This window comes from Rhea pennata, chromosome 6, assembly GCF_028389875.1.
Source record: "Rhea pennata isolate bPtePen1 chromosome 6, bPtePen1.pri, whole genome shotgun sequence".
NCBI lineage: Eukaryota > Metazoa > Chordata > Aves > Rheiformes > Rheidae > Rhea > Rhea pennata.
The window spans coordinates 13,669,356-13,682,474 of NC_084668.1; the positions used below are offsets into that span (position 1 = coordinate 13,669,356).

General features: G+C 46.4%; 1 protein-coding gene across 2 annotated transcripts in view; it reads right to left on the bottom strand.

The window, feature by feature from the left end:
* GLI2 (GLI family zinc finger 2) overlaps positions 1-12,583 on the bottom strand; it is a 198,409-nt gene extending 185,826 nt beyond the window's left edge. Inside the window, exon 1 of one of the 2 annotated variants that reach the window (XM_062578770.1) lies at positions 12,532-12,583. The gene's annotated coding sequence lies outside the window, so the exon portion shown is untranslated. Of the gene's footprint in view, positions 1-12,157; positions 12,188-12,531 lie in introns of those variants that run through there. The other variant, XM_062578771.1, reaches the window with a different exon arrangement.
* Between the last annotated feature and the right edge of the window lie 536 nt (positions 12,584-13,119).

Consider the following 13,119-nt stretch of genomic DNA (forward strand, 5'->3'; position numbering starts at 1 on the left):
TTTTGCCAGTCAGAGATGTCATCTGAAGTCCTATCGCCAAACAAACTCAAATGCCCTGAAGAAACCTAAGCAGCAGGCTTTCCTGAGCTGCACTTTTGGCGCATCAAACTTAATAGAGATGTGGAGCAAAAGTACTGCCTGCCGCCTGCCTCTGCGGATATCGGGAGCAGACCTCCTGCAGAAGACAGCCCCAGGGAGGCTACTCTCAGCTTTTACACCCCGTTGCAGCCATGGTGCCGGCCTGACGTTGCACCGCACAAACCCTCGCACCGCTGGCTCACAGGCAGCTGCGGCGCAGCTGCGCTGCCAGTGCAGCGCAGGTATCAGATGGGCGGCCAGACGCTGATCTCCTGCCCGAAGGAGTTCTGCAGCACTGCAGGTTGCGGGAGACGCGTAAGGAGCTGTTTCAATGAACATGTTAGAGGCAAATCCCCTCAGAGCCACTCTCGTGACAGCAGGGACCTACGAGTTCTGGATTAATTTCTGTGCTTGCTTTCCATTTACTTCTTGTGACCTCGCAGTAAACTGCTTAACCTTAAATAAAGACAATAAAGTGAGATGCCAGCATTTTCAGCTCACACTATTCACACTATGCTCTAATCTAGTTTGCATGTCCGGTCCTGTCATTAGCTGAAGGAAACATTAATCCAAGACAGTAGAAAAGGAGGAGTAAAAAATTGTTTCTGGAAACAAAGTGATTCTAATGGCAAACATTCTTTATCTAGACCCACAGCTGAGTTATAAACTGAAACATATTATATTCCATGCAGAAAAAAAGTTTTAACCATATGTTTAGTCATTTGTGAGCTCTTGATCCTAACACACAACATAAGCTGCAATATCGGTGTCACAAGTTCCTGATCTAAAGCACAAGAGGCAGAGCTGCATTAAGTCAAGTTAAAATCACTTCTGCAAGTTCACAGCAGAGACCTTCACACGGAGTGACAGGGATGGAGGAACATACGCTCTGCTGTTACCCCAGGTCGGCACAGAAGTGGAGGAAGAGGAAAGTTTATTTCATTAAAAGTTATTCTGTTAGATTGACTAGGGAGAAGATTATATAGCTGGGGGGGAGCACCGAGACAGCTAAAGAGTAACACATGGTATGCTTTCAAAACATAAAGCAACATGTGACATTCGTCTGCAAGTCTGGCGCTGAGGAGCCTGTGGTCTGGCAGCAGGGAGAATTTCTGCTTTTTATTTCTTAAATCATCGCAGGCATTTGAACTAAAACCCCCACCTAATAGTCTGAAGGGAGGAACATAAAATCAGATTTTACGTACCACACTCTAAGTCAGCCATGGCTTTCAGTGGATTTTATACTCCAACTCAATTCTCACATAATTAGAGTGATGCTGTCTCTTTAAAACACAACCTGGGGCCGTGCCAAAGCCTGCAACAAGAATCACTGGCACCAAAACAGTCAAAGCTCAGAGCTTAATTCTCTACTTAATAAGACAATTAAAGAAGAGTATTTGGATACAGCAGTCTGCAAGTACCAACACAGAGCAGTGATGTCTCCAAAGGCATGTTGATTTGAAGGCTTTATCACAAAGCATCTGTCGCAGCCAGATGCCATCAACACCTGAGAAAAGTGGGAAATAAAGTGAGTTAACATAGCCCTGATACACACAAAGGTATATACTGTCCAAGTTTTTATTCAGGAGTATTTTGGAGACTGGCATGATGTAGTGCCCTTCTGCAAAAATACTAAAGAATAAACTAATATATACGTACACAGCTGCCTTTGTTAAAAGAAATCCTGTAGAAATAACCCAAAATACAGTGAAATTAAAATGGTTGTGGTGTTGTTATTTTTCCTGTCATAACTGTACAAAGCCTTATAGGCAGGCTGTTCTTAAACACCGTGCTGTGACAGATGCCTTAATGCACGCAGATGAATGGAGATGCACAGATTAATACAGACTGAATATGATTGCTCATACAGAGTCTCTTGACCATGCCTGTCTCTAAGTTTCCAAACAAATAATTCTCAAATGTTTTCTCCTAGCAGGCTTCATCCTGCAGAGTTGAACCAAAGCTAGGGAAAAAGATAAGATAACTGCAGTGATATAAGAACTAATTAGTCACTTGATTAGTTGGCTAGGAGACAGGGCACCGCAGTTCTGTGACCTAAAAATGCCACTGATGACCTTAAAAATTCAATCTCAAGGGTGTCCAGAAATCTGTAACCTCAAGAAAGGGAGAAAAGCATGAAGCCTAAATTCCATTAGCTCACGTGCAAAGTTGAAGTAGTATAGACGTTACGTTGAGCAGAGGTGTGACATTTGAAGCAATCAGCCAGCAGAAGAGCACCTGCAGCCCTGCACTTTGTTTGAACTACTGCATCGATGGCTCCGTGGTCCAGCCTACACGGGAGGTTCGTAGGGGTGCATGATTTAACACACCCAGAAGGCACGTTTGGCTCGTGTGAAACACAGACCTCATCCTAACAACATGTAGCAAAAGGAGGGGTGGGGAGGAAACCAAAAGCTTTGCCTTCATTATAGGGGGCCTAAATTCCCATCGCGTCGAGGGTGGAGAGTGGCAGCCCCTCAGCCACACCACACCAAGCAGGGGAAGACAGCGGCCAAGGAATGGAGGGAAAACCCACTTGAGGAGAGTGTGTCCTGAGCAACAGACATCTTTGCCCACACCCTTGAGCCCTGCAATCCACTAGGAAGATCAGCTCCCAGCAAACCCCGCGCTCCTCTCCATTAATGCACATGCAGTGACTGGAGGGGCAGATCGGCGTGAAGCTGGCAGGCCCTCTTAGACTGAAATGATGCACCTTCAAGAGCAAAGGAAGAGGACACCAAAATGACAGGGCTTCGGGTCCCACATTATTTTGTGCTCCCTTCCCTCAGTATGACAGCTGGAGCGGGTCATCACCTGACTGCACCCAAGGCACTAAAAAATTTCTACCTGATGTAAGGCAGTGCCTCCCTGGCAAGCCATCAGGTGGTGTGGAAATACCTGAGACGACCTTAGAAGAGCCAGCCTAGAGCTGGAAGCACAGTTACGTCAGCCCTCTGTCAGTGGGTTTCCCTCCAAGAAACCCTTGCTTATCTCCAACCTTCAATGGTTTGGGTGGCTTCTCGTGCAGGTATCTCTACCCTGAGAAGAGATTAAAGGAAACAAATGCCTTGGCAAAGATCACTCTGCCATCTGCACCACTAGAAATGTCCTCTGGAAAGCAAAGAGGAGGCTTGCTAAGCTTGCACGCTCCCAGGAGAATGGCACAACCTCCAGCACTGCCCCTTTCCAACAGAGTCCCCCCAGCGCGGATCCAGACCTGCCTTTGGCCCCCCACCGCGCCACTACGTGCTCTGTCCCAGCGTGATGAACTCATCACCAGCCATGAGAGCACCATTGAGTTTCTCAGAGTAAGTCCCACACATAGACCTCTGACAGAGCTTGCTAAGGTTTAAACTAGGAGTAAAATGCAGAAGTGATGACATTTTCTTGACTAGAAAGACAAGAGATCAAGAACATTGCAGAAGATCTTCTGGTGCCGGCTTTGATGAGACAACGAAACCACAATATGTACAATGTTTTCGTCCTTCATTCCCTTTTCTTTAAAAATAATTGGGGGAAAGACCTCACATTCCCTTTTCTTTAAAAATAATTGGGGGAAAGACCTCAACAACTCACCCACAAAATAAAACAAAGCCCATTAAACTTGCAATGGCCATGATTCAGTAGCACATTCATCACACTCAGTTTTATAAACTCTTAAAGTTGTGAAAAGGAAAGAATAAAGTTAGGGACAGAGTTATTGCAGAAACAAAGAAAATTAAGATTTAGAAATCTAACATTATGATTGGAATAAAAACTAAAAATGCTGAAATTAAAAAATAAAATAAAATAAACATGCTGAGCCTACTGGAAAAATGACTGTATTATTACTACCTTTCCTTTATAATTGAACGGAATCTTATTTTAAAATTCTAAATAGAAACTTGTGTCAACACAAAACCCTTCTTTAATTCCAAAAACCTGAACTTTTAACACTGTCAGGAAAATGTCCCATCTCCTATTTTTCCTACCACTTTCTAATAAAATGGACCTGATTTTCTGAAAGGTTTTAATGTTGATGACGTCAGGTATTGGAATATGATTCCATCAAGAAGTCCTAGTCAGGAAATACCAAAGCTGTGGTTGCCAGAGCAACATAATTAACTTGATCACGGTACATACACTGTGCACTACTTCCCGAATGGCCCTTTAGCACCCTCCTAAATCCTTCTTGAACGGCATGTCAGGATGAATTTCTCCTTCAAGTTCTTCAGGAACACGCACAGGAGAATAAGTAGTTCTCCAAAATATTAAATGTCGAGCACCTTTCTGCTCACCGTCCAACAGTCCCATGGGAATGGACTGATCAAGGACTAACTCTTGCTTTGAGCCTACACACATGACTAATGGCTGGCGCAATCATGGAAACGCACAGCTCTGTTGCGTAGAGCAAATGCACTTTGTAAAGCTTCACTCTTAATTCATCTACGTTACCAAAGTCAACAGAGAGTTTGGGGTTCGTTTCTTTTGCGGCATAATCAGGACCGCTCAAACTACCCAGGCAGAGAAGACCAGACGTTGAGGCTAAACCTTGACCCCGGGCCACAAACTTCAAAGTCTAAACATCCTGTCACTAACTCAATATGTACAATGTATCAAAAATAAGCTCCTGTCTGTTCCTTTGGAAAAAAAAAAACAAGGAAAAGAAAAAAAAATTGAATGATGGGCTTTCAGCCTGTCATCAGACCACAGTGACCTCAATTTTTTGAGAAATAAAGTCAAAATCTATTCTTATCTTCCGAGATTCAAGACGTATTTACGTGTCAAACTTTCCCCACCTTGTCCTTAGCCTTTGGGAGCACACTAAAAATGGTATTAAAGCCGGAAAACCCTACGATCATATTCACATTCACCTTCGGCCCAGATCGCCTATAGCTCTCACCACCCCCTTGGCTCGTGCCGAATCCACGCTGGCGACGGCAGGCCCCGGGAGCGCTCGCAGCGAGGGTGTCACAGTGAAATACAGGCTACTCGACGTAGCGAAACAATGCCACCCTGCTCAATATTTTAAAGGCCAAAAAAACTTTATTTGGGCAGTTTTCTGTTTCCTTATATCCTTGAAAGATGTTTTACCAACAACCTTCCTCTCCCTTACAGGCCAATATTTGAGTATTCTCTTTGAAATGTCTCTGTAGCATCTGCAGGAATAAGATGCCGAACGCACACACTGATTGATTGTTTCTCAGCCATCAAGATCTGCTTACACAGCAACTACACACAGCAAACGCACACAAATCTCACATTTCACGTTTAAAAATATGAACATGCTGTGTTTTTTTTCACTCGAACATAATGAATGAGCTTAAATATTAGAACTTGAAATTATTAAGTAAATCATGGCACCTGTAAAGCTTCCATTTGCATAACATTAATTCATGATGGCATAGAAAACAAATTCATCATTCTCACTATATTGTAGTCTGATTTATGTTGGAATTGGAAAAAATAAAAATCATGAGCACAAAATTATGTTGACAAGATGTACGTGCACTTTGGAGCCTGAGGTTTTTTTTTTGAGCCATCAAAACAACTAAATTATGGGAAAGAGGGCTGGGAGAAAGCATCTTTAAAAAATGAGTAACACGCTAGCGTCACACGTACACACTCTCCGGTTATTAATGTCAAGCATGGTGAAGATACTCTAGGAAATCATTACCATTCATAGCTACTAACAGCCATTAAATTTCAATCAATTCAACTTAACACAAGTGTACTTCAGAAGCCCTTACAGTTCCTTGTAGAGGTGGCTCAGAAGTCCTGCCTGACTTACAGCATTGTCCAGCACACAAAGAGGCATTGCTAAGGGTTGCTCTGAAAAGGGCCATCCTGGTGCTCGCAACCGATGCTCTTTTAACACCAGAGCAATCAACAGACCTTCCTCGGAAGGAGGCAGGATAAAAGGGGCTCTAACGGGACCGCGCGGGTCAGTCTGAACGGGAGCGACATACCGGTTTGAGCGAGGGATGCTGCTTTCCAGGCTGAAAAACGTGATGGGATGTTTTTAAGGCCTTGCAGTGAATTTTAGCAACTGAATCAGACTGCTTCAAACAGCGTTAGACAACTTCCAGGTGATCCGCTTGCTCCAAGAGAATATCCTCACCAAATATATCGGGCATTTAAAGAGAAAGGATTTAACTTCTAGCGACGGGACATTTAAAGCTCCCACTGAGAGATACAAGGCACAGAGCTGGGCCGTTACAGCATCACCTGAACTGCATTTTTAACGCTACACGTTTTTCCACTGCTAATATGGAAATTAAACCGTGCAGCCTGCAAGTGACCATCGCGTGGGGGTTTCCGGGGAGGACCGAGCGGTCCCCCGCAGCGACCTACGTGTTCGGGGCGACGCAGGGCCCCGCGGCCGGTGACACGGGTGAGGGAGCAGGACCACCCAGCGCCCGCCACCCTACGGGGCCGCGCGGCTCCCGCATCGCGGCCCAGCGCCGCAGGGCAGACGTGCTCCTCCAAAAGAGATTTCTTTAGTTTCGCTCCAACGAATTATCTACAGTAAAACCCCCCATTTTGCAGCAGACAGAAGTCTCTCTCTTTAATTTTTTAGAAACGGGAGCCCACATTTCCCACCTAGGTTTCATTCTGCAGGGCACTAGGTCCCCTCACCAGACCTAGCAGCAGTTTGAGGCTGCAGGTGCGTATTCCCGCAGAACGGACAGTCGCTCCCGTGCACGGGAAAAGCGGACGCCGTCACAGACGCGCCCTCGCTGTATCTGAAATCACACGCTACGCAAGTACGGATGCCCTTCCACGGCCTTTAGCTCATCCCTTAAGAATCACAGTTGATGACACCACTTGGTACTGAAATATTATTTGGGGCTATTCTTCAAAACAGTATAGTTATCCGTCCCCTGGAATTTATGCCATTGCGTTTAGTTTAGTTTAGTGAGCAACACTGAAGTTCCTGGGAGTCAAGAAACACCCAAGCAATCTCTCAAACAGATATACGCGCCATTCTAACTCATTTCCCTACACTTATTAGCTACACTAAATGAAATGAAATTAATGGTAAAAAGGCCTTTACTTAAACATCTCACAGTGATGTGAACAGAAAGTGCCAGAGTTCAAGTAACTCATTCCACGGAAAATGTTAGCCAAGCTTAATTATGCTGGAAGCCACATTTAATTACAGCTTTTTTTTTTTTTTTAAAAAAAAAAGTCCATCTGGGGGACAAAAAAAGAAGAGACTTAAGTATGTCACCTGAGATGATCTAGATACTGAAACTATTTGTAAGTTAACAAAAGCATTAGCATCACAAAGCGCTCCAGGCAGCGCCAGGGTAAAGCAGATGTGTAATGAACAAGGATCATAGCACCAAAACAATCAGGACTGTAAATAACCACTACTAATCTGCAATCATTTAAATTTCAGTTTAATTGCTAGGCAGCAAATACATTGCATTCTCGCAGAGGTAAACCTGCTCTGCAGAATACACACGTTACGGTATTTAGTTGGAGCAACAACAGAGTCAAGAAACTTGAGTGTCAGCAGGGCACAGAAAAAGAGACAAGCAGCAGGGCTGGATTTGCTCTGAGATCACACACATTAAACGAACTTTTCCCAGGAACAGAATTAATAATGAAGCCATGTCAACTGTAGGTACTGTAAGTGCTGCAGGAGTGACACAATGACGCACACGGGAGGCAGGAGGGTAGCGACTATAGAAAAAAAAATTCAATCTAGCGCTAATGAATAAAAAGTTCCTTTTATTTCTCTGTTGTTTTTGGTTCATTAAATTTTCCACAGATTTGCAGAGAAGAAAACGTGATCAATAAACCTTGACAAAAGTGAACATGTGAAAAAGGCGAGAGAAAGGCACAGGAAGATAAAAGTGATATCCCGATCGCAGATTTCAGAGGCAGATGACCAGAGCTTTGGGCTGCTGAATAATCTGAATAGACCATCATTTCTTTACAGCCTTTTACTTTCTTCTCCCTGACTGTTGGAACTCTTCATTCAATACAATAGTAAATGCACTAAAACTTTTTTTCTTATGCTAATGGTCGAAATCAGGCGCTCAGAGTTAAAACACACTTCCCACCAACTTGTTTTCTTTTTTGTTTTTTTTTTAAAAAAAATTAACCTATTCAAGTTAAACTAAAATGTCAAAGACAGCTTAAGGCTTACTCTCACCATTCCACAAAATTAATGGTTTTCTCCACAGATACAAAAAGAAAAGCCTTGAATAAGGATAAAGCTGCTAAACTCTTTTCATATGAAAAGGAACACTTAGAAAGTAGAAAGAAATACATTCAGTACAAAGATCCTGATACCTACAGCTCTAATTTGTATTGTTTTCTCTCCGAATATTTCTAATTGCAGAAAGGTGACAGCCGGTCTCAAATAATTGTGAAAGGATGAAAAAAAGATTCACCAGCGACTAATGTATTTGGGCAGCCATGCCCGATGACGGTACAACAAATGCTTCCACTGACTACAAAGGGGTTTGGATCAGACACCCAGGAACCCGTTTTCAACTGTGCCTTCTAATCCGGGGGTCCACTTCCAGGCACCGAGGCCTCTCGCGGCGATACTGAAGATTCGCAGATTCCAAGGAAATTTTACGGCTCTGAACTTCTGAATTCCAGGATAGCAAAAATTTCCCTGTTCTCTTCTCGCAGCACTTTTTTAGCTTTGGTGGGCTTGGGGAGGTGCAGAGGAAGTTACAGGGTACAGGACATTGTTTTGCAGTTTGTGAGTGTGAGCGAAGAAGTTCTGTGGCCTCTCCTGGACTATACATCTATTATGTATTTGCTTCCAACCGGAACTGGCCTACAGAAAACTGGACCTGATTACCCAGTATTTCCCTTCCAGTCACTTGTTCACTGTTGTTCTCAACAGGCAAATTTGAAATTTTGCCTCTTCAGCTATCAAAGTTAGCGTAACAGATTCAATTCCCATTATATATATACACCAAATATCACTGAATTATATATATACCAAAAGATATATGTAAATATATATATATATATATCAGACAGGCTGCTTACTCAGACAAGTATTTCTTCTATTATATGCATACACACACGTATCTGTGTGTGTACCTACATATACATAGACACAAGTACACACACACGTATTGTTTGCCTCCTTCCACAGTGCCTTCTCTCAGTCATTCATACAAGGATTAGTTCATGACTGCTGTTTCATTTAGCATTGTTTTAATTAATTCCCAAATACCTCTTGTTGTTTCGCTGTTCTTTGAAAGGGCCCTGGGAACAGAGCTTGAAGCAAACAGCAGTAAACACTAAATACCGCTTAACGCCTGGCGGCAAGTTGTCCAAACGCACAACTGCTTGCAATATTGACCCAGGTACACACGGAGGCTGCGCAGCTCCCAAGCAACGCGCTGCAACCTTCCCCATCAGCGAGAGAGCGCACAATGGAGAGGGCAGCTTAAACTAAACGTCTCAGCAGCAAGGGAGAAGTGCAAATACCGCATTTCTGTAAAGCCCTGGAAGCTTTGCAGAAACGAGTGGCAACTAATTAGTTTGATGCGACGGCCGCGTCTAATGTCCCTAAGTAGCTTCTCCGAGAAAAAACTCACTGCCCTGAAATCCTGGGCCAGACTATTAAGCGGCGGCTTTGTGACGAGGCAATAGATAGGTGTTTGCTGCACAAACACATACAGATTTTGGTGACTGCTTACTGAATCCACTGTCTTCGCTAATCTGCGCTGGAAACGTCAGTGTGAACAGAGCACTTCTCCGCGTACAAAAGCGTGAAGTATTTGTGTATCTTGCAGACTGCAGGGCAAACAACTGGCTTACAGTAGGCCACGAGCAACAGGGGCAGGCAGTTAACCGAGCGTCCTCTGAACTTACCAGCACCGAACGAAGCTAATCTTTGCGTTATGCCGTAAGATGCTCTACCGTATCCTTAAACGGAAAAGGAGCAGCCTGGAAACTGTGAAACTAATTTAAAAAAAGTCAAAATCCCTAAAAGAGAAGTAATAAGAAAAATACTTTGAAGCTACACAATGCCGTAACACTCACACAGGGCTGAGACAAGGTCTCGCTGAAAGGGAAGTTGCTGGTGTAAGCCTTTAGGGTCATTAAAATCACAGAAACCAGAGTCAAAAATGGTTAACTGCCAGAAAAGTTTTAATTGCATTTCAAATCTGAGCTGAAACTTTGTCATTATATAACGTGACATCGCAAAAAAAAAAAAAAAAAAAAAAAAAATTTTGCCTTATCCAAATGTGAGTTTAGTATTCAGTGTGGCATTAGGGAACGCAGGCTGCTGTGTACTAGATATCTGAGGTCGAGTTCTGTTTTCTTTAATACAAGTATAAACTGGCATAGCTTCAATTAAACTACTCCAGATTTATACTGGCATATGCATCCAGCTCAAATTCTTCTAAGGCTCTAATTTTTCTCTAAATGAATGACCTAACACAAACACTATTTGTCCATCTGTATACATCTCCTTTGACACACTACTGGAGGAGGAAAAAAAAAAAAAAAAGAGAGAGAGACATTGAAAGGAAGTTGGAAACAGTCCTCAAGATCTGTTTTTCTTTGAAGAACAGCAGTTACATTTCTGGGCACTTCAAAGTCACATACTTTAAGCAATAACAACATTCAAGATCAAGTGAATCTTACCTCACCTTGCTTTAAAGATTAGCTCTTTCACAAACACACACTAGAGACTTGGATATACACATATCCATAGATTAACAGTTCATCTTCAGTGGATCAGGCACTTCTTAGCACTACAGACAGGTCGTATTTTCAATCAAATGCCAAATTTCCAAGAGTTGTTTACAGGGGAAAAGCCAGAATGAATTTCATTCACTTTTAAAAACTTGTCGGTTTTGTAATTATGTTCAATATGACATTTTTATTGCAATTTGAAGTTTGACAGGTGTCAACATTTCCTGAAATTCCAGCCAAAATACAAATTATTGTATCCACCCATCAGAAAGTTGAACCAAACTAATGCACCAACTGTAGTTGCTATGTGCAATAATTACCATACACTTCAAACATCCTGGGAGCACAAACAATCATTTAGCAGGATCCTCTCTTTTAAGTGAATGTATAGCATATACAAAACTTTGTTTTTCTTCTGGCAAAGTTAGGCAAATTAGGTTCAGAACTTAATTTTTTAAGTAAGGTAGCTAGAACAAACAGATCAAATCAGCAAGTCTTACAACAAATCAGTCTATTCCCCCTTCTGTATATTTTTAATTTCATGGTTTATTTACTTTACTTTTTTGGCACTAACTCCACAGTGCATGCCAATACAATATTTGTTTAAATGCTGTATTTTATGCAGCACGCTAGTCAAACGTTTACTTTCAAATTCTTGTACATCCCAAGAGCCTCAGTTGCAAAAAAAAGGGGGGGGTGGCAAAGGGAGAGAACAAAGTTTTACAACTACTCCCTTCTTTATCTGCGGCTGCAGAAATACAAACATTACATGCCCAAAAAAACCTTGTTTTCCCCACGCGCAAAGGCGGGCGAACGGGCTTCCAGGGTGCGGAGCGGTACGAAATATGGGGACACGGGGAGAAGTCACCCAGGCGGGAAGCTCAGCGCGGGCTGCGGCTCCGCGCGGGCCCCGGCCCCGGCCCCGGCCCCGCGCGGGCCGCGCAACACGCGCGGCCCCACCGCGCTGCCCCGCCGCGCTGCCCGGCGGCTCCCGCGGGACGGGGCGGCCGCGCTGCAGGAGCCGGGTTTCCCGGGAAATGCCGGGCGCCGCTGGAGGGAGAAAAGGCATCCAGGGGAGCCCATCTCCAACCCCCCCCCCCCCCAACACACACACCCCCACGCTCCGCCGCCGCCTCCCTCGTTGTTTTAAAGCCACCGAGTCCGGGGGAAAACTCGCAGCTCCCTAAGTCCTTAATAGGATTGGAGCCCAGTTCTCTGCGAGCCGCTCCTCAGCGCGCACGGATCAAGTTGCAGCGGCGAATTTTTAAAATTCCTCAGCAAATATACTTGGCGAAAGATTGCCCCTTCCCGCGGAGGGGGGGGGGGGGCGCGAAATGGGGAGGGGGCAACTCGAAAGAAAGAAAGAAAGAAAGAAAAAGAAATGGAGAAAAAGAGCAACCCGGAGACTCACGCATGGCCTGTGCCGCCGCGCCGACCTCCGCCGGGGCGGGCGGGCAGCGCGGGGTGTCACCGCCCGCCGACGGCCCCCGACGGCCCCCGACGGCCCCGCTGGCCGGCGGCTCCCCGGGGGGGGGGGGGGGGGCGGACACGCACACGCACACGCGCGCACACCCCGCTCCGCGCACACGCGCGGCCGCGCGGCGCCCCGCAGCCGCCGCCCCGTCCCGCTCACCTGCGGGGGGCCGGCCCGGGCCCCCGCCGGCCCCACAACCTCCCCCCTCCCCCCGGCACCTCCGACAGCAGCGGGGGGGGGGGGGGGGGGAGAGAAAGCGAGAGAGAAGGGCGGGGGGCACGATAAAAAGCTACAATAAGCATCAACTTTACCCAAAAAGCGGAGCAGCAAGTTTTCAGCAGGCGAGCGGCTGCCGCGGCGCCGGGCGGCCCGCCCGGGCCCCCATCATAAACTTGGGGGAGGGGGGCGTGGGAGGGACCTTCCCTCCGGCCTTCCCTTTCGTGCCTCCCCCCGCGCTCCTCGCCAAAAGCTGCCGCCCGCGCCCGCGCCCGCGCCCGCGCCCGCAGCCGCTCCGCGGGTCCCGCCGCGCGCAGCTGCCGCGCGCCCGCGCGCGCACCCACCCACCCACGCACCCACCCACCCGCGCCCGCGCCCGCGCCCGCGCCGGCGGGGGGAGTTGGGCAGCCTGCAGGGAAGGAGGCGGGGGCGGCTGGCGGGCCCCGGCACAGGAGGGCAGCGGCGCTCGGGGGCTGCTGGGTTCCCCCCTACACCGCCACCTTCTTCCTCCTCCACCTTTAAAAAAAATAAAATAAATAAAGGCGGTGGGAGCGGGCGGCCCGCTGCGCGCTCCCGCCGCGCGCTCCCGCCGCGGGCCGTCCCGCGTTCGGGGCCCCGTGGGGGCTCTCGCCGGCGGGACCCCCCTGCGCCGCAGCCGCCCGGTGGGGACCTGCCACCGGACC